The sequence below is a fragment of the Camelus ferus genome, chromosome 7 (genome assembly GCF_009834535.1).
Source record: "Camelus ferus isolate YT-003-E chromosome 7, BCGSAC_Cfer_1.0, whole genome shotgun sequence".
Classification (NCBI taxonomy): Eukaryota; Metazoa; Chordata; class Mammalia; order Artiodactyla; family Camelidae; genus Camelus; species Camelus ferus.
Window position 1 is genome coordinate 42563445 of NC_045702.1, and position 22512 is coordinate 42585956.

The window sequence follows — 22512 nt, forward strand, 5'->3', positions numbered from 1 at the left end:
TTCTGAGAGCGGGACTAGCCAGGTGTGCCCGCCCCAGAGAGGAGAGCTCCATGAAGCAACTGGGAGAAGCTGCAGTTGGAGCACAGGGGCTGGGAGCAAGGCAGCTTTGGCAGAGGCCATCCTAATTGCCATAAGCTATCATTGAAGGGTTTTAAGCGGAAGACTCACGTGGCCTGATTGATGTTTTTTAAATTCCCTCTGGCTGCTATAAGCAACGTAAATCACAAGACCACTCAGGAGATTAATTCATTTGCCCAGGTCAGTGATGGTATCTCGGAAGGAGGCAGTGGCAGAAAACATGGAAGGATTTAAGATACACTTGGAGGTCAAATCCACAGAAAACGGGGGCTCAAGCGCCCAAGAGGGATGGTTTTCGTGAACTCTCAGGATACTCTACTATAATTTAATAAAAATAATTAAAATTAATAAAATAATGACTAAGTACCATAATAGTGATAAAATAATTAAAACAGAAGTTCAGTGTTGCTTCTATTTGTATTGTGTTGATTATTAGCCCCTGAACATTTTTTTTACTTCTTGATGGCAATTTGCATTTTTCCTTTGTGCCCTGCCTAGAGGGTGTCTTGCCCCTTTTACTACTAAATTGTTCTTTTTCTAGTTGCATATGCATTTGTTTCCTAGGACTGCAGTAACAAAATAATACAAACTAGGTGGCTTAAAACAACAGAAATTTATCCTCTCATAGTCTGGAGACTGAAGTCCACCATCAAGGTGTTGGCAGGACTATACTCCTTCCAAAGCCTCCAAGAGAAGATCCTTCTCGCCCCTTATATTTTTTTTGTAAAGCAAAACCCTTGGCTGCCCAAGGGTTTCTTGATATGTAGATGTATCACTTCACTCTCTTCTTCCATCTCTGTGTGAGTTTCTTTTTTTTTTTTTTTAACATTTTTTATTGATTTATAATCATTTTACAATGTTGTGTCAAATTCCAGTGTTCAGCACAATTTTTCAGTTATTCATGGACATATACACACTCATTGTCACATTTTTTTCTCTGTGAGTTATCATAACATTTTGTGTATATTTCCCTGTGCTATACAGTGTAGTCTATTCTACAATTTTGAAATCCCAGTCTATCCCTTCCCACCCTCCACCCCCCTGGTAACCACAAGTCTGTATTCTCTGTCTGTGAGTCTATTTCTGTCCTTTATTTACGCTTTGTTTTTGTTTGTTTGTTTTTGTTTTTGTTTTTTAGATTCCACATATGAGCGATCTCATGTAGTATTTTTCTTTCTCTTTCTGGCTTACTTCACTTAGAATGACATTCTCCAGGAGCATCCATGTTGCTGCAAATGGCATTATGTTGTCGGTTTTTATGGCTGAGTAGTATTCCATTGTATAAATATACCACCTCTTCTTTATCCAGTCACCTGTTGATGGACATTTAGGCTATTTCCATGTTTTGGCTATTGTAAATAGTGCTGCTATGAACATTGGGGTGCAGGTGTCATCCTGCAGTAGATTTCCTTCTGGATACAAGCCCAGGAGTGGGATTCCTGGGTCATATGGTAAGTCTATTCCTAGTCTTTTGAGGAATCTCCACACTGTTTTCCATAGTGGCTGCACCAAACTGCATTCCCACCAGCAGTGTAGGAGGGTTCCCCTTTCTCCACAGCCTCTCCAGCATTTGTCATTTGTGGATTTTTGAATGACGGCCATTCTGACTGGTGTGAGGTGATACCTCATTGTAGTTTTGATTTGCATTTCTCTGATAATTACTGATATTGAGCATTTTTTCATGTGCTTTTTGATCATTTGTATGTCTTCCTTGGAGAATTGCTTGTTTAGGTCTTCTGCCCATTTTTGGATTGGGTTGTTTATTTTTTTCTTATTGAGTCGTATGAGCTGCTTATATATTCTGGAGATCAAGCCTTTGTCGGTTTCACTTGCAAAAATTTTCTCCCATTCTGTAGGTTTTCTTCTTGTTTTATTTCTGGTTTCCTTTGCTGTGCAGAAGCTTGTAAGTTTCATTAGGTCCCATTTGTTTATTCTTGCTTTTATTTCTTCTAGGAGAAAATTTTTTAAATGTATGTCAGATAATGTTTTGCCTATGTTTTCCTCTAGGAGGTTTATTGTATCTTGTCTTATGTTTAAGTCTTTGATCCATTTTGGGTTTACTTTTGTGTGTGGTGTAAGGGAGTGTTCTAGCTTCATTGTTTTACATGCTGCTGTCCAGTTTTCCCAACACCATTTGCTGAAGAGACTGTCTTTATTCCAATGTATATTCTTGCCTCCTTTGTCAAAGATGAGTTGACCAAAAGTTTGTGGGTTCATTTCTGGGCTCTCTATTCTGTTCCATTGGTCTATATGTCTGTTTTGGTACCAATACCATGCTGTCTTGATGACTGTAGCTCTATAGTATTGTCTGAAGTCTTGGAGAGTTATTCCTCCAGCCTCTTTCTTTCTCTTCAGTAATGCTTTGGCAATTCTAGGTCTTTGATGGTTCCATATGAATTTTATTATGATTTGTTCTAGTTCTGTGAAATATGTCCTGGGTAATTGGATAGGGATTGCATTAAATCTGTAGATTGCCTTGGGCATTGTGACCATTTTAACAATATTGATTCTTCCAATCCAAGAGCATGGAATATCTTTCCATTTTTTAACGTCTTCTTTAATTTCCTTCATCAATGGTTTATAGTTTTCTGTGTATAATTCTTTCACCTCCTTGGTTAGATTTATTCCCAGATATTTTATTACTTTGGGTGCTATTTTAAAGGGGATTGTTTCTTTACTTTCTTCTTCTGTTGATTCATCGTTAGTGTAAAGAAATGCAACTGATTTTTGAACGTTAATTTTGTAACCTGCTACCTTGCTGAATTCTTCAATCAGCTCTAGTAGCTTTTGTGTGGACCTTTTAGGGTTTTCTATATATAGTAACATGTCATCAGCATATAATGACACTTTTACCTCTTCTTTTCCAATTTGGATCCCTTTTATTTCTTTCTCTTGCCTGACTGCTGTGGCTAGGACTTCCAGGACTATGTTGAATAGGAGTGGTGATAGTGGGCATCCTTGTCTTGTCCCAGATTTTAGTGGGAAGCTTTTGAGTTTTTCACCGTTGAGTACTATGCTGGCTGTAGGTTTGTCATATATAGCTTTTATTATGTTGAGATATGTTCCCTCTATACCCACTTTGGCGAGAGTTTTTATCATAAATGGGTGTTGAATTTTATCAAATGCTTTTTCTGCATCGATTGAGATGATCATGTGGTTTTTGTCCTTTCTCTTGTTGATGTGATGTATTACACTGATTGATTTGCGTATGTTGAACCAGCCTTGTGTCCCTGGGATGAACCCCACTTGGTCATGATGTATAATCTTTTTTATGTGTTGTTGGATTCTATTTGCTAAAATTTTGGTGAGGATTTTGACATCTATGTTCATCAGTGATATTGGCCTATAATTCTCTTTTTTTGTAGTGTCTTTGCCTGGTTTTGGTATCAGGGTGATGGTGGCTTCATAGAATGAGTTTGGGAGTATTCCCTCCTTTTCAATCATCTGGAAGAGTTTGAGAAGGACTGGTATGAGTTCTTCTTTGTATGTTTGGTAGAATTCCCCGGTGAAGTCGTCCGGTCCTGGACTTTTATTTGTAGGGAGGTTTTTAATTGCTATTTCTATTTCCTTTCTAGTGATCGGATTGTTCAAGTGTTCAGATTCTTCTTGATTCAGTTTTGGTGGATAGTATGTTTCCAGAAACTTGTCCATCTCCTCTAGGTTATCCAGTTTGGTTCCATATAGTTTTTCATAATATTCTCATATGATATTCTGTATTTCTATTTTGTTTGTTGTAATTTCTCCATTTTCCTTTCTTATTTTGCTAATTTGTGCTCTCTCTTTTTTCTTCTTTGTGAGTTTGGCCAGAGGTCTGTCGATTTTATTTACTTTTTCAAAAAACCAGCTTTTGGTTTGGTTGATTTTTTCTATGGTCTTGTTAATCTCTATTGTATTTAATTCCTCTCTGATCTTTATTATTTCCTTCCTTCTGCTGCTTTTTGGGGCTTTTTTGTTCTTCTTTTTCTAATTCATTCAGGTGGTGGGTTAAATTGTTTATTTGAGATTGTTCTTCTTTTTTGAGGAAGGCCTGTATCGCTACAAACTTCCCTCTTAGCACTGCCTTTGCTGTGTCCCATAGGTTTTGAGTGGTTATGCTTTCATTATCATTTGTCTCAAGGTATTTTTTAATTTCAGCTTTGATTTCCTCATTGATCCATTGTTTTTTCAATAACATATTGTTTAATCTCCATGCTTTCCTTTTTTTCTCCTTTGTTTCTCTGTTGTTGATTTCCAGTTTCATGGCATTGTGGTCAGTAAAGATGCTTGAGATAATTTCTATCTTCTTAAAATTGTTGAGGTTTCTTTTGTGCCCAAGTGCATGATCGATCCTGGTTCCATGTGCACTTGAAAAGAATGTATATCCTATTTTTGGGGGGTGTAATGCTCTGAAAATATTCACCAAATCTAGTTTTTCTATTGTAGTATTTAATTTCTCTGTTGCCTTGTTTATTTTCTGTCTGGAAGATCTGTCTAGTGATGTTAATGCAGTGTTAAAATCTCCAACTATGATTGTATTCCCATCAATATCCCCCTTTATCTCTGTTAGTAATTCTTGTATGTACTTAGGTGCTCCTATATTGGGTGCATATATATTAACGAGTGTAATATCCTCATCTTGTATCACTCCTTTAATCATTATAAAATGTCCTTCTTTATCTTTCTTTATGGCCTTTGTTTTAAAGTCTATTTTGTCTGAAATCAGTACTGCAACACCTGCTTTTTTGGCTTTTCCATTTGCATGGAATATCCTTTTCCATCCTTTCACTCTCAATCTATATGTGTCCTTCTCCCTAAAGTGGGTCTCTTGTATGCAGCATATTGAAGGTTCTTGCTTTATTATCCAGTCTGCCACTCTGTGTCTTTTGACTGGAGCATTTAGTCCATTAACATTTACAGTAATTAATGATAGATGTGTGTTTATTGCCATTTTGAACTTATCTTTGCAGTTGAATTGGTATATCCTCTTTGTTCCTTTCTTCTTCCTTTTGTGGTTTGGTAATTTTCCTTTGTATTATCATGGATTTTATTTAATTTTTGTGACTCCTTTGTAAATTTTTGGCTTGTGGTTACCCTTTTTTGTAAATCTATCAACCCATTACTATAACTGTTTTTATTAAACTGATAGTAACATGATCTCAAACCCATCCTACTGTTAAAAAAATTTTAAAAAGAAAGAAAAAAATATTCTATATTTCCCTGCCTCCGTCTCCCACTCTCAGTGATTTGTATGTCTTCTTTTATAATTTCATGTTTACTTTATTTGTAATTCATGAGTTATCACCTTTCCAGTTGTGTTTCTCATTTCTGTAGCATCCTGCTGCTTTTCTATTTAGAATAGCCCTTTCAATATTTCTTTTAGCATGGGTTTAGTGTTGCTAAACTCCTGCAGCTTTTTTTTTGTCTGTGAAACTCTTTATTTCTCCTTCTATCCTCAAGGATAGCCTTGCTGGATAAAGGATCCTAGGCTGCATCTTTTTTTCATTCAGGGCTTTGAATATATCTTGCCACTCCCTTCTGGCCTGTAGTGTTTGTGTAGAGAAATCAGCTGAGAGCCTTATGGGGGTTCCCTTGTAACTTACTCTTTGCTTTTCTCTTGCTGCCTTTAGAATCATTTCTTTATCCTTGACTCTGGCCATCTTGATTATGATATGTCTTGGTGTGGGTCTATTTGGGTTCTTCCTGTTTGGGACCCTCTGAGCTTCCTGTACTTGGATATCTGATTCCTTCTTTAAGTTTGGGAAGTTTTCAGTCATGATTTCTTCAAAAACCTTTTCAATCCCCTTTGATCTTTCTTCTCCTTCTGGGACCCCTATTATGCAAAGATTGGGATGCTTTATATTATCCCATAGGTCCCTTATGCTATTTTCATTATTTTTTATTTGCTTCTCTTGTAGTTCTTCTGAATGGGTGCTTTCTATTGCCCTGTCTTCTAGATCACTAATTCGTTCCTCTGCATTATCTAGTCGGCTTTGCACAGCTATTAGATCATTCCTCATCTCTGTCAATGAGTTTACCCATTCTACTTGGCTCTTCTTTATAGCTTCAATTTCATTTTTGACATATTTTATATCTCTAAACACTATCTCTTTTAATTCCTTCAGCAAGTCGATCACTCCTTTTTTGAAATCTTGATCTAGTAGGCTATCGATGTCTATTTCGTTGATCTTTCTTTCAGGGGATTTCTCTTGTTCTTTTAATTGGGAAAGGTTTTTCTGCTTCTTCATCTTGCTCATACCTCTTTGGCACTGTGGTTTATGGAGTCCGTGTGAGTTTCTACCTGTGTCTGTCGATATCTCCTTCCCCATAAGGACACCAGTCATGTTGAATTTATGGCCAACCCTATCCCAATAGGACCTCATCCTAATTACATTGGCAGTGATGCTGTTTCCAAATAATGTCACATTCTGAGGCATTGGAGGTTAGAACATATCTTTTAGGGAAAACATTTCAACCCATAATAACTCATAAGAGATCTTTATATGCTGCAAATATTTTTCTCAATTTGGCATTTACCTTTTTATCTTACTTATGATATTTGGGATATGGGTGGTTTAAATTTAATTTTATGAATTTAATCTGTCAATTTTTCTTTTATTCAGTAAATATCTGTTGAGTGTATACTGTTTACCTGATGCTGTTCTAAATGCCCTCAATCGGAAGATGAAGAGGAGTGGGTCCCTTACCCCTGCGTGCTCACAGTCTAGGAGGCAGACATGCAAAAAAGTAAAATTCAGTATGACCACTGCGATAATAGATATTTGAATAAGTAGAGATTGCCAAACATGAAGAAATATCCAGCCGAGTTTGGGCATCTGGGGAAGCTGCACAGAGGAGCTCCTTGGGTAGTACTTAAGGAATACCGAGTTTCATTATGCTTCAAACAGTAAGGTTCCTGGCCAGTGTGCATAAAGTAGGCTACTCAAAGTATGCCCCGTGGACCACAGCAGCAGTGTCACCTGGGAGTGTGTTAGAAATGCAGAATCTCAGCCCCACCCCAGCCTTTCTGAATCAAAATCTGCATTTAAACAACATCCCTGCATGATTTGTAGACACATGAAAGTTTGAGAAGCACTGCCCTATTCTTTGGAAGTTATTTTTTCAGGTTCACAGTCACAGGCCTCTGTCTGCCATTGTTAAGGACTTAATTAGAAACTACCCTAGAAGTCTTGCAATACAAAGCAAACCTTTAAACTCTTCCCATGTGTTATGTCAAGATGCTGATTAGTACATCAAATGAGCAGCCTTCACCAAATAGCTTCATAATCCATGGGAAAAGAGACCCAGTTTGCACATTTCAGGGTAAGCTCAGTGGAAGCCAAGGGAACGATTTGCTCTAGGGATGACCCTGGCATGACCCTGTGATTCAGACCGAAGATAAGCCTCCAAATCCATGCCCTGGATCAGCTGTTCAAAGGGGATTTGTCTCCTTGGTTATAATTGGTCTCCCGCTTGTATTTTGAGCAGGTGGTTCAGGGAAAAGGGAAACTTTGTTTTATTTGTTTAAGCAGTTGAATAAAGGAAGTGTCTCTTTGGGGAAAGAGAGAGACAGGAGCGGTTTCTGGTGTGGTAATTGGGTAGAGTAAGCGGGAGGAGGGTGGCATAGAGGAGCAAGTGATGGGAGGAGGAGAACTCTCTCACCACAGTCTAACAGCTGCTGGGTCACTCAACAGCCAAGTCAAATCTGTGATGAAAAGGAAGGGACACAGGTGGATGATTAGGATGCAGGTGTCAGATCCCGCACCCTCCAGATAGAAAATGTTCCTTAGGAAATGTGCAACATGTCTGAAGCCAGCCTCCTGGCACTCTGCAGGGTATGCACACCCTGCCTGCACAACCTCTTCCTTGCTTAACTCAGTTATGGTTTTTAGTAGAACAAAGACCAGAGTCCGTCTTACAGTATGCTGAAAGCTGTAGCAGAGGCATTGGACACACAGTCATCTGGCCACTTTTTACTGCCTACCTCATGTGCCTTCTGCCAACCAAGAACTTGCCACTGATTTTAGAGGGAACTCATGGGAATTCATTTCAACTCAACTAACAAATATCGAGACTTGCTGCTTGTAACATACTGTGCAGGTGAGGACTGCCATTCCCAGTTGGACAGATAAGCACTGCTTCACTCCGGGTACCTTTAGAGTCGTGCGCTACACAATCCAGATTAGTACACATCGCTGGGGCCTGGGGAAAACAAAGGTGATAAAGACAAGGTGCTTATGTTTAAATAGGACTTGCAATTTGATGTAAAAATAAGTAGCTAGGAAACTATATCTAGGAGAAAGCCTCAAATTTCTTATGATCTATGAAAATGGGAACTGGAAACTTTAAAATCCATTCATCTTCATTTAATGTGCATAAAAGTTATTTTGGGGCTTATGGGCTATTCTGAATATGGTTTTAGTTGGATATTTCAAACTTCTGTTATTTTTGAATTGTCTGTTAGTTTAAAACATATAATCTAGACTTTCATGGCTGTTGTTAGCTTTCTTGTAAATAAGTAAAAGTTTTTTTTAGGCAAAAAAAAAGTTGCTAGAACTATAGGGATAGATGTTTTGCCACGCAGAACGTCACAGGCATCAGCCATCTGACAACTCCATCACCAGATCTTTTTATTAAGGGGAAACCTCACTTTGTATTTCTTTTTCTAATTCAGTCTAATGATGATCGATTTAAATGTCTAGTCTATGGGCATACAAATCTTGAAGCAACACATTTTTAGGAATTTGAAAGCTGTTATTATTTAGTTCATTGTGAGTATAAACTTATTTCTAAAATACTTTTTAATTTTTGCTCGTAAAAATATCATATGCCCTTATCATACACCATGTACAAAAATTAACTCAATGTGGATCATAGACCTAAATGTAAGAGTTAAAACTATAAAACTTTTCCAGGAGAAAACATAGGCATAAATCTTTATGACCTGACATTAGGCAATGGTTTCTTAGAGATGATTCCCAAAGCAGAAGGGACAAAAGAAAAAATAAATTCACTAGACTTCATTAAAATTAAAAATTTTTTTGTGCTTCAAAGGACACCATCAAGAAAGTGAAAAGACAACCTATAGAACAGGAGACAATATTTCAAATCATATATCTGATAAGAGAGTTGTGTTCAGAATATACAAAGAACTCTTACAACTCAACTATAAAAAGACAAATAATCCAACTAATAAATGGGCCAAGAATTTGAATAGACATTTCTCCAAAGAAGCTATAAAAAAGGCCAATAAGTATGTGAATAGATGTTCAATATCATTAGCTATTCGAGAAATGCAAATCAAAACTACAGTGAGAAACCACATGCACTAGGATGGATAGATGAAAGATGGATGAAAACTAGTGTTAGTAAGGATGTGAAAAAATTGGAACCCTCATGTAATGCTAGGGTCATATAATTGTAAAATGGTGCAGCCATTTGAAAAATCAGTCTAGTTGTTCCTCAAAAGATTAAACATAGAGTTACCATATGAACCATTCCACTACTAGGAATGTATTCAAGAAAGGTAAAATATACTTCCACACAAAAACTTGTGCACAAATGTTCATAGCAGCATTATTCATAATATCCGAGAAATGGAAACAAACTACATGTCCATCAACTGATAAATGGATGAACAAAATGTACTCTATCTGTATAATGAAATATTATTTGGCCCTAAAAATGAATGAAGAATTGATACATGCTACAACATAGATGAACTTTATAAACATGTTTGTTGCAAGAAGCCACATATTGTATGATTCCATTTCTATGGAATGTCCAGAATTGGCAAATCTATAGAGACAGAAAGTAGATTTAGTGCTTGCTAGAGATAAGGGGGGGAGGGGATGAGAAATTGTTAATGGGTACTGTGTCTTTTGGGGCTGATGAAAATGTTCTGTAATTAGGTAGTGGTGATAATTGCACAACCATGTGAATTGACTAAGAAATTGTACACTTTAAAAGGGTGAATTTTATGTTATGTGAATGATATCCCAGTAACACTATTATTTAAAACAAAAATTATGTCTATTTCAGAAAAAGAAGAAAGAGAACAAGAAAAATTCACCTCAAATCCTAACACTCAGAAATTCTCCTATAAATATTTTTCTTCCAGAAAAGTGAAAAAACGTAAAAGAATGCGAATTTTGCCAATTTGTAGTTCAGAAGTGATTAGATAATGTCATAAGCAACTCATTCAAATGAGTTTTATATGGAAAAGACCATGAGGGCTTTTGCACGATGTTTCAGTACACGCTCTAAAGTAAAGCTTCTAAAAAAAGTGTGCTTACCCAATGAAAAATGTAAGAATACAGAATCATGATATCTACAACCTACTCTCAAATTGTTCAGCAATAATAATGACAACAATAAATGTCTCTGTAGAGAGACAGATGAAGCAAACATGGTAATAATTGAGGAGTTTAGGTTGAAGGTGTAAGGTAGTTCATTATACAATTCATGTAACTTTCCTCTAAATTTGAGTTTGATTTTCAAAATAAAATGTTAAAAAAAAAACAATAAGGTAGATTAAATGCAGCAACTCTCATTTTAGGGGGCCTAACAGAAGGTCCCTAAAATTACTGTGTGCATTCTCTTGTTACTTGAAAAATTAGGTGAGGTGTCTGGGTACCAGTTTGGAGTACTGTCATATGTGCTTTCATTGGAGTTTCTTCTTCTGTTCCTTTATTTCAAAATTATTTTTAAGTGCTTCATCTATGTTATAAAAAGTGTATTTCTATACACATAAGAAAAGGATACCCACTAAACTGGCTGGGGAGGGAGTGGAGAGAAGTAAAAAGAGATTTCCCCCTTTTGCTTCATGTATTTACATATATCTGTGTTGTTTTAATTTACTTTATAGTCACCAAGAGCAGGTACTACTTCTACAATTAAGAAATAGTGCTCAAGTTTCTGGCATGAAATTACATGATCTCGATAATTTGCTTTAAAATATTTCAGCAAAGAATAAAAGGAAAAAGTAAGTAATGTGGCAAAATCTTGATAATTGTTGAATCTGAGGGGTGGGCATATTGCTGTATTGGTCTCTACTTTTGTGTATATTTGAATTTTTTATAATAAATATTTTTTAGAAGACCACTGTGGAAAAAAATAACATTTTTAAGAGCAGGATAATGAGGGAGAAGAAGAAAGTAGCACCCATCCCACTAACTATATGAACAAAACTTTGCTGTCTTATTTTTGAAAAATATTCAAGGGTATTGGAAAATGCTTACTCTGTATCTGGGACTAGCAAATGTTTTCTGTAAAGGGCTCCATAGTAAATACTTTAAACTTTACAAGGCTGTAGTCTCTGCTTTAACTACTCAATTCTGTAGTGTAAAAACAGCCATAGACAACACAGGCAGCTGTGTTCCAGTCAGCCTTTATTATGGACAATTAAATTTGAATTGCATTTAATTTTCACATGTCACGAAATGTTTCTGTTTTGATTTTTTTCAACTATTTAAAAATGTAAAACCATTCTTAGCCTGTAGGCCATACAAAAACAGGCTATGGGATAGATTTAGCCCCCAGGCCATGTTTTTGCCAGCCTGGCTCTACATTACCTGAAAACCCTTACCTTATTATATATACAATGCAACAGTGTACGCATGACTTCTATCAAAAAATACTGGGAGGGGTTAAACCAAAATGTGAATATTGACCATGTCTGGGTGATGGTTTTATGTGTGATTATTTTCTTGATTTTATTCTTAAGTATTTCCCAAGTTTTTACTATATATATATATAGTATATATATATATGTGTGTGTGTGTGTGTGTGTGTGTGTGTGTATATATAATATATATATATATATATATATATATATATATATATATATATATATATATATATATATATATTTTTTTTTTTTTTTTTCCGATAAAGAATGTTTTTAAAACAATAATTTCACTGACCAGGAAAAGAGAGACAGGAAGATATAACATGAGAGTATGCTCCTGTGCATCTGTGCTTAATGTCTTCTGGAGTCCAAATCGAATTAACAAACTTCTGAAGATTTCCTTCCTGTTCTGGGACTCAGCCTCCTCACACAATCAAATGCCTGTAACATAATTCCCTTCAATTTGGAAAGCAATCCTCTCTCTCGCTTCACTCTGAAAGTAAATTTCGGAAATTAAGTCTAGTAGGCTGAGGGGCCTCCTGCCCCGTTTGGGCAAATGTGATTAGCAGTAGCATCTGGCGTTCAGGGAACCCGGCCGTCTTGCTACTCTCAAACCAGCCTGGAAATGTGAAACACGGTGGAGAAGGCCACAAGGGGGCGGAGAACCTGCAACCCGAAGGAAAAGCAGTTTGGCCCCAGAGAGAACATGCTCTTTTGTAAATTGCCCCAATTATCTAAATCCCTTTCAGAAATCAAATTAAGAATAGTATAAAGAGTTCGATTTTTTCACATGAAATGGTAATTCACAAAATTGAGTGTGCTTTAACCAGCGTCTTTCAAAAAGGCCAAGGCAAATTGTTTTTTCTCTCATGGTCCAAGGTAAAGTCTGTGGAAAATCTACACATTTTCCTTCCCAAACAGGGAGATTTGTTCTAGTTCACAAGCCACCATTGCTTTACAAAGATATGCTTTTTCATTTTTTCATATGTAGCAAAAAATCAACCAAGTCAAATTTAAGGGCGGATATTCCCATTTTTATAATTCCCCCCATAAGAAGAAAAATCTAGGAATCAAATGAAGTACAAGGAATATAGACAAACGTCAGAACTAAATCTGTTTAATCATGTAAGATATTTTAATAAAGTATCCTAACATTGTTTCCTAAGTGTGATATTGTGATTTACGATAAGAAATATATATTTGGTCTTGGTCCCCCATTTCTGGCGCAGAGTTTCCAAAACCTGTAGAATTTCCTGAGTGAGGAGCTGTAAAAGGTGTCTTTTGTTATGTTAGTCAGTGACTAGGGAAACACTTGAGGATAGGGGCCTGGTGGTCAGTGAGGCCAATCAAGTGACTAGAGGGCTGGAATTTTTTGTCCCACTCCCTGTTTTCCAGGGAGGGGAGAGGGGCTGGAGACTGAGTTCAACCACCAATGGCCAATGATTTAATCAATCATGCCTAGGTAATGAAGCTTCCTTAGAAATCCAATAAAGGCAGGGTCTCAGAGAGCTTCCTGTTTGGTGACCTTGTGCAGATTTGTGCAGGTGGCTTTTGGAGAGGACATGGAGTCTCTGTGTCCTTTCCCCATGCCTTGCCCTATGCATCTCTACCATCTGGCTGTTCCTGAGTTATACCCTGTAACAAGCCAGTAATCTAAGTAAAATATTTCTCTGAGTTCTGAGAGCCGCCTGAGCAAATTAATTGAAGTGGGGGTGGGGATGGGGAGGCCCTCTGGTAGGCCTGAGTTGGTAACCTGTGAGATCTGACGCTCTCTTTGGGTTTGTCAACGTTGGGCTGAACTATGGGACACCCAGCTGGGGTTGTGGAGAATTGCTTGGTTTGGGGGAGAAAACCTACACATTTGGTGACCAAAAGTGAAGGGTTCTGTGTGAGAAGCAAAGGAAACACACAGGTGAAAACTGAGTTTTTCTAAAATACTAATTCACAAACTTAAAAGAAGCACAAAAAATTAGGTTTTTGCCTTTTCCAAGTAGCAAATAGTAAACAACAGATAATGGTAACTGTACCTAACATTTATTCAGCACTAAGTGCCTCATCTTATGCCCAGCACTTTCCACGTTTTTAAATGATCACTGTGAACTTGGGTGTAGATAATACTATCATTCCCTTTTTTTAGAACACAAAATCTCATCTACCTATTTCTCACCTGGACTTTACTAAATTCAGGCCTGTTTCTCAGCCTGCTCTACTCTCTTGCAAGTTTCCCACTGAAAGAGGAGGTCTGTGTAAGCTTTCTCATATTAACAAACAGTTCTTCACAAATATGAACAACCTAGGATCACAATATAAGAACCTCACTTCTCACAGTACAAGAACCTGACCTCAATTCTTCCTCCAGCTGTGCCCCATTTTCACCTTCCCATCACAGGAAAACTTGAAAGTTTCTCTACTTGCTATTTCTAATTTCTCTTCCCTATTCTCTTTCCTTTTAATTATAAAAAAATTTAATTGTGATGATACACATGATACAAAATTTACCATCTACCCATTTTAAGTGTGCAGTCCAGGAGTGTTAAGTATAGTCATAGTACTGTGTAGCCAATCTCCAGAACTTTTTCATCTTCCCAAACTGAAACTCATACACATGAAACAACTGATTCTTCCGCCCCCTAGCCCCAGGCAACCACCATTCTACTTTCTGTCCTTTTGAGTTTGACTAGTCTTGATGCCTCATACAAGTGGGTTCATGCAATATTTGTCTTTTTGTGATTGGCTAACTTAACATAACTTCCTCAAGGTTCATCCATGTTGCACCATATAACAGAATTTCCTTCCTTTTTAAAGCTGAATGATATTCCGCTGTGTGTGTGTTTATCCATTCAGTCATGATGGACTGATGGACATTTGTGTTTTAATAAGTGCTCCAGGTGATTCTGTTGCAGGCTAAAGTTTGAGGACCATTGCTCTAAAGGTTCCAATTGGATTTTCGTTTCTTTTTTAGAATCTTCCCCTGAAAAACTCCCATGAGTGGGGCTCTGACAGTGAAAGTGAGGAGCCAGAACAAAGTTACTCGTTTGGTGAGTCATTTGTAGATGTTTGTATTTTGGGAACGACTTGCCTATGTTGAATAATTAAGCTAAACAGGAAGAGGAAAACCCTTGAGCCTAGATTTTACTTCAAAGCCAAACTTACTGTTTCATTCATGTTATTGACCACCTTGGACTGCGTCCCTGTAAAAGAGAGATTCTTACATATATTTCTCTGCCAAAGATTATATTTCTCAAAGTTCCCTTTCTATGGGGCCTCCTGCACAAAATAAATTTAGAAATTGTTTTCCGACAATACTAATGTCAACAATAATAGCCTCTTGTTTTATAATGACAGGAAGTTTTTGGAGACTTCTCTAGAATTGTAATATATCTCCTGCAAAGATCTATTTTTGTAGACACAAACTTACGATGTCTGGTTCTGCCAGAAAGATAAATATGTGTGTATGAAAAGAATAAATTTAATAATATCAGGCAAAAATGAGATTAAAAATTTCTTCTAAAGGATCCTAAACATTTGCAAAAGTATAAGTTATCTTTTGTGGTAACACCTGCCAAATTATGTTAAGTTGTGATTTTCTGTAAGGTTATTTTGAAAATGTGTGCTCCAAGGAAATAAATTGAGAAAGACGCATTCACAATATGAAAAGATATAAAGTAAATGAGAGTTCTATCTCAAGATTATGTATAAAGAGCAATAATAGAAGAGACAGAGACAGTAAAACTCCAACAACATGATGGTAAATCCCAGCAAGATTTTTCTAATCCCTCAAGTTGAAACAAGTCACAATACTCCAGTAAATTGGCCTTAAATCATGAGTGATATTTTTAGGTGCTGAAGTGAAGTAACTGGTGATGCATCTTCCTTAACCTGCTGCAAATTAAAATCCTCCTCACTCCCAATCTTTTTCTTTAGAAATTTTCTCGTCTGCTACTTTTCAGTCACTCTTCACTCTTTATTTTGAGGTCTCAGTTTCCTGTTTTGTTTGTTGAATGCCAATAGCTCACATTTACAGGGCTGTTGCTCTGGGCCAGACACTACATAGAGGATTGCTTATGTGATTTCATTCAGTTCTCCCAGTGCCCTTGTGAAGTGGGAGGTGATGCCCTCTTGGCAGATGAAGGACCCGAAGACAGATTAGGAAACTTGCCCAAGGTCTTACATGGGTAACTGGTGTAACCGCTACCAGGAAGCAAAAAGTGATCTATCTTAATCACAGATAGTGTTCCTAATCAAATTTTTTAAAATGAAAACAAAACAAAACAAACAAAACACCAGATCCCTAAACTAGAGATGAGTTGTCTGGGACGTACTTGCAGAGATGAAGTAAAGTCATAACAGGAGACTAATTCAATTAAAGGGATCAAGTTGTTTGTAAAGAACACTCTAGTTCCCAGAGAGGAGGAGGGAGGATTTTTCCTCCATGCGAATACCATGAACCACACAAGCCCTTAGAGCAGTGGTTCTCAAAGTGCAGTTCGTGGAACAGCAGCACCAGCAGCCTCTGAGAGCTTATTAGAAAGGAAAATTTGAAGGCCCCACTCCAGAGCTAGAGAATTACAAACTCTAGCAACCTGCAGTTTAACAAGCCCTCCAGGTGATTCTGATGCAAGCTTGTTTGAGAACTATTACTTTGGAGTTTATTTTGTCAACTACTGGGAACCCTGACCAATACAACTTATTCCAAACAAGATTTGCATGTTTAAATTTTGGACCTGTCTACATGACACATATTAATATTAACAAATTTAAGAATGTTTATGCAGTTCAGCCAAGCACTTTGCCACCAATACCTAACCTAATGCTTTTATCCACTAGGTTTAAAATAACAATGGCAAACTTTCAAGGACTTACTATGTGCCGTTGCTGTGCTCAGTGTCTTACATTGATTAACTCATTTAGTCTTCATAGCAATCTGTAAGAGTATGCTAGTCTTACTCTCTTATCAGTGAAGACACTGAAGCTAAGAGGTTATGTAACCTGCCCAGGTCACTGACTGAGTAAACAATAGTTGAGATTTGAACCCATGTTACTTGAATTCAGAGTCCCAGTTTCTAATTCCTAGACTAGCCTGGAGACAACAACTTTTTAAAGAAATCTATTTAAGGCAGTATTTTTAGACCTAAGAAATTTGAATATTGAAGAATTTTAATCCTCTCTGTAAACCAATCAATCTATAAGAGGCAAATATCAGAGTCCTAAATATATTATTGAAACACTCAGAGAGTCTCAGAAATATTCATTGTTTTCTTGGGAAATTTGGAAGAGATTAGGTTTAGGTGATTTTGTGCATCTACTGATTTTAGATTCAATGAGGCTATTTCTGAATCAATTTCTTTCTCTTCTATCTGCAAATGATACTATGATCTTCACTCTGTAGCAGTATATTTATCCCCAGGTATAACAAAGAACCACACCAGAAAGCATACCGCACCAATATATCAAATATCCACTCCATTTGTCAGATATTGGCCTAGATAATGAATATAGTAAGTAGAAAGATTTTACTACAAGTCCCATGACTTTTATTCTCAATGTTTAACTATGGTTTTTTTCAGACCCCTTTTGGATAGCTGGCTTACTTAATGAATATTAATTATGGCTTTATTAGCACATTTGTAGTTAACCAAAAACACAAAGTGAGAGTGTTGTGAATTTAGAAAGTTTGAAAAGCTCTGAATTAGCCCTTCCCTACTCCATGTACTTTCTGAGGCTTTGCCTTGTTCTAGGGTCAAAGGTGGGTATCTTTACCCTCTGAAACCTGAAAAGTTTCATCACTGTTGCTTTGTAAAAGAAGTTTGTTTTGGGGTGACTGAGAAGGAGAGGAAAGGCTGGAATAGCACATGGGTGGCAGGCAGGATGGGCCCAGGCAACCCCAGAGCAAGCCTCTCTACATCCAAGAGAATGTGTTAGGAAGTTGCTCTGTAGAAAAGAAAGATGTATCAAAAATACACTTACTTAAAATTATGTCTCTTTTTCACGTGACGGGAGTAGTTTCCTTTGCAAAATCACCACCTTTACTGCTGCTCCATCTGGGTATTCTTGACACATATATAACAAAAGTAATCAGCCTTTCTGGAAGGAGAATGATAATAATATGTGCTGCTGGAGTCATTTGTCTCCTTCTGGTTCCTTTAGCTGATGCTCAATCCTGTGTCCTACCTAAGTGTGGACCTTTCCCAGACCCATGGTAAGATCTTTGGAGTCTTCCTACTGCAAATGAAAGATACGTATTTCTTCCCACAACACTGGTAACTGCGAGGTGACTTGACTTTCTAGGGCCATTCCTACTCTTGCTCTGGTCCCACTTGGAACGCAATCCAAGCATATCATTGTCGTATCCAAAAAATTACCTACAAATCCACCTCCAAAATCACAAACAAATGATGGGGATCTTGCTGATGAGTTCCAGAAAAGGAAAAGGGGATTTCATGGCACAACCTTAGCTGGGGTAGGTTAATGAAGACCTTTTTCAAACGATAACATTCGAACTGAGACCTAGGTGTTGAGAAGGACTCAGGAATGGGGCAACCTGGCAAGAACATTTCAGGCACAAGAAACAGTAAGTTTGAGACAGAAAAGAAGGTTAGCATGCTTGAGAAATGGAAGATGTGTGTGCCTAAAACAGGGCTGCTCAGAATGTCGTCTGCAACCAAGGAAGCTTTGCTACCAAAAAAAAAAAAAAAAAAAAAAAGAGCTGAGCTAAAACCTCAGTGATGTGATTGCTTTCCTTATGACACATATTCTTCTTCTGGTTTTGCAGAAATATGTAAAGAATATTGAAGGAGTAGTTTCAGATTATGTAAATTTGATATAATTTTTGTGGTTTCATAATTTAATGATACTCTAATATCTTATTGCTAAAAAGAAAACATTGATTTTTAAAAGCTCAATATTTTACAAATCTTCTACAATCCAATCACTACTACACTTTTATTTTTAAGAGGATTCCATTCTTTGTTCCTGTGTACATTTATCTTTATGGAGTTTCAGTCATCTGGTACACATACTTCTGCTTTTTCAGTTAATACTGAATCACATGCATTTTATAAATCTATAAATAGAAATAATAAGTGTCACTTTAACAACTACATAATAGTCCATTGGATTTCTAACAATTGACTTAAGCATCTACCTTTCATGAGACATTTATTTCCTTTTTTTTTCTCTATTATAAATAACCTGGCTATGAAAAGCTATGTGCATACTGCTTTTCCTTCTTTTGGTTTATGTCCTTAAAACATCCGCAGAAGTTGACTTACTGAGTTAAAGAATATTTTTAAAATGTAGGTTGAAGGGACTTGCATTTGATGTATATTGCCTTATTGTAACATAAATATTTAATAATTAAATATTTTATCTGCAGGGCTTTTTAGTACAATGCAAGACGGTTTGTACCTGTTAAACTTTCTCTTTAGAATCCTCAATTCTAAAAGAGTCGACATCCAAAACTGAACTTAGGTCAAATATTTTATTATATATGGATATATTTCTATAATTCAGTTAATAACATAATAAAATTATATATTGCAACAGTTTCTAAGAAGCTAGTCATTAACATCTGAAGTTTTAAGCCTTCAAAAAACAGATACAATCCCCTACCAGCCATTTGGTCCTTCTGGGGCCTTTCTGTAATCCGGTATTTTAAATGCACCCAATCACATGTGTCATTTACCAGGATAAACTCCGGTTGTGACCTCAAGTTCAATCTACTACAAATGAGACAAGTGTGTACCTGCAGAACTGGGAAAAGTCTAATTTATTGCACATGGAAATCAGGAAATCTGGGACCTAAAAGAATTCACCTAAATGCATCCAGGAACAAACCAACCAAATTAAAAAAGGAAGAAGCTTTAAAAAAAGGAAGGTGGGGGAGAAGCTTTACTTAATCCCATCTAGTTTTTTAGTAGTAACTATTTAGTTTTGATGTACTAACTAAATTACAGAGCTGAATACAAAGGTTCAGCTTCTGTTTAGTTTTTCAAGGAAATTAAGATCCTAGCCATTCTTTCGTTGGTAACAGTGTCATGGAATTTCAAAGGGAGTCTTTCCTTTTCATGACTTCCTGGTCACCAACAGTTGTGGCCAGCCCACACAGGTAGAAGTAAGAGATGTTAGTGACCCTGTGTCTGATCCTTGTCCCCTGTGACTCTAAAAAGAAGACAGTTTAAAGAGAGTCGGGCCCAAAGCCAAGATGTAACTATATTGGTTTCCCCTTCTTATCAGCATTCCAGCCCATTTTGGCTTTTATCAGCCCTGAAAAGGAATTTGCTGCATTCAGCAGACAATTTTTGTAGTTACCATGCTGAGCGTTCAGTAACATCCTTCCCTCTGTTCTGTGTGTGACTTTGACACTAACCCCTTATTAAATGAAATATGTAAAGGGCAGACAATATCACTTTTCCATGGGAATGTTTACTTGTGGGATTCTGCCAAGAGTGTGTTGAGTGCTGCTTGCCACCTGCGAGGGTTATCGTTTCAAACTGTCTGTCACACGGCACTTTGAAGAAACTTCCCAGGAAAGGCTGACCAGAGGTACAACTTTGGCAGTGTTGAATGGAGTTGCTATTTGTGGACAAGGGCTTCAGGCCAATGGTGAGACCAAGAGACAGTATCATAAGCAGCAAGAGGCCCTTTAGATAGCAGCCTCTTCAGCCGTAGTCCCTAATCAAAGGGCTGGTTCCCCACGTGCTTAAAGTGGGAGGACTTCTCATTTCCATTAGGCCTCCTCAGGCACACGCATGCAGGCCCACGCACGTTCATGCACACACAGACACATACATGTATACCCTGTACACACGTACACCTGCAAAGCTTAATAACCATCTTTAAAAGATGAGTGTTCACAGGAAAAGTTAAGGCCTGTCTGCAGTCCACTACTATGTCCGCTGGCCTTGCCATCAGCAAACCAGCAGGCAGATTTTGCTAAAGAGAAGCTTCTTTCTGAGCCTATATCAAAATGAACCTTATTACAAAATATCTCTCTTGAGGGTTTATTTTTTAAATTCATTTATTGAGAAAATAAGAATTTCAAGGAAAAGGGAATAACTAAAAGAATATTTCCATGGAAATTTTAAAACTAAAGCAAGTGTTAGATATTTTTGAGATTCATATTTTCAACTCAAAAACATCAAGTGGTTTTATATTTAGAATCTAGATTTTTTTTCTGCTCTTGGAAATACTCTGATAGTTTGCATTCGCCCAAGGGAATTGGCTAATGGATAGATTGTTTGATTTAGACTTTCGTGTATATCCTGGTTTAGAAAAATGAAGTCCACAGTAAGTGGGGGAAAACACCTGTGTTCTCTTTAGTCATCATTTAAGAAGTTTGAATCAAGTAGCTGAAATACATCATAAGCAACATTCAATAGAATATCTCAGAATGGGGGTATTTTATTGTTTAAAGTAATATGTTTGACCTTTTAACATATTAAAAAGTTAATTTGTAATGAATCACAGACTGAAAATAAGAGCTAAGACTCTAAAACTTATACAAGAAAATCTTTGTGACCTTGGGTTAGGCAAAGAATTCTTAGGGCACAAAAAGCATGATACTTGAAAGAAAAAAATGGTTGACCCTTGAACAATGTGGATTTGAACTGTATGGGTCCACTTACAATGCAGATATTTTTCAGTCAAATGTTAGAGTACCACACGATCCTTGGTTGGTTGAATCTGTGGATGTGGAGGAACTGCAGATACCAAGGGCCAAGTATAAGTTATACTCAGATTGACACCCACCTTGTTCAAGGGGCAACTGTAATAAAACAGACTTTATCAAATTAGAAACATCTACTCTTCAAATCACATGGTTAAGAAAATGAAAAGGCAAGCCAGAGATTAGGACAAAATAGTTGCCAATCATTATCTCATAAAGGACTTTTATTAAGAATATATAAAGAACTCTTAAAATCCAATAAGAAGAATACAAACAACTCAGTTTTTAAAAAGCAAACTTCATCAAAGAAGAGATGTGAATGACAAGTAAACACATGAAAAGATCTTTAATATCATCTACGGGAAACTCAAATCAACACCTCAGTGAGATAACACTGCACACCCATTAGAATGGCTTTAAAGAAAAGACAATATCAAGTGCTGGTGAGGATGCAGGAAAACAGGAATCTTCCTATATTGCTGGTGGAAATCACCCCAAACTAGAAACAACCTAAATATCTTTCATGGATGAAGGGATAGACAAACTCTGGTACATTCATACTATAGAATACTATTCAGCAAGTAAAAAGGAATGGACTTCTGTTCATACAACCTGCATGACTCTCAAATCATTTTAGAAGGAGGAAGAAGCCAGACTCAAGATGCTACATGCTGTATGACTCCATTCGTAAGCCCTTGTAGAAAAGGTAAAATTATAGAGGCAAAAAATAGATCAGTGGTGTCCAGGGACTGGTCGTAGAGAAAGAGTTCATTACGAAGGAGCACAAGGGGACTTCCTGGGGTGAAGGAATAGTTCTATACCTTGACAGTGGTGATTCCACAACTACATTTGTCAAAACTCATGGAACTGTAAAAAATGGATTTTACCAATGTAAATTATATCCATTGAAAAAAGTTGGATTGGGTTCCATTTCTTGCTATGTTACAAATTTCAGATGCTTTAAGGATTAAAGTATAAGAGATGAAATAAAACTTTTAACAGCCAGTACAAGGGAATATCTTTTAAGATCTTAAAATACAGAAGAATTTTTTAAATAAAACACAATATAGGAAAAGATGGATGATACCTTTGATTACTTCTGTTCATCTGTTCATCAGAAGACCTCAACAAATGTGAAAAGTCAAGCCCCAAATGATAAAAT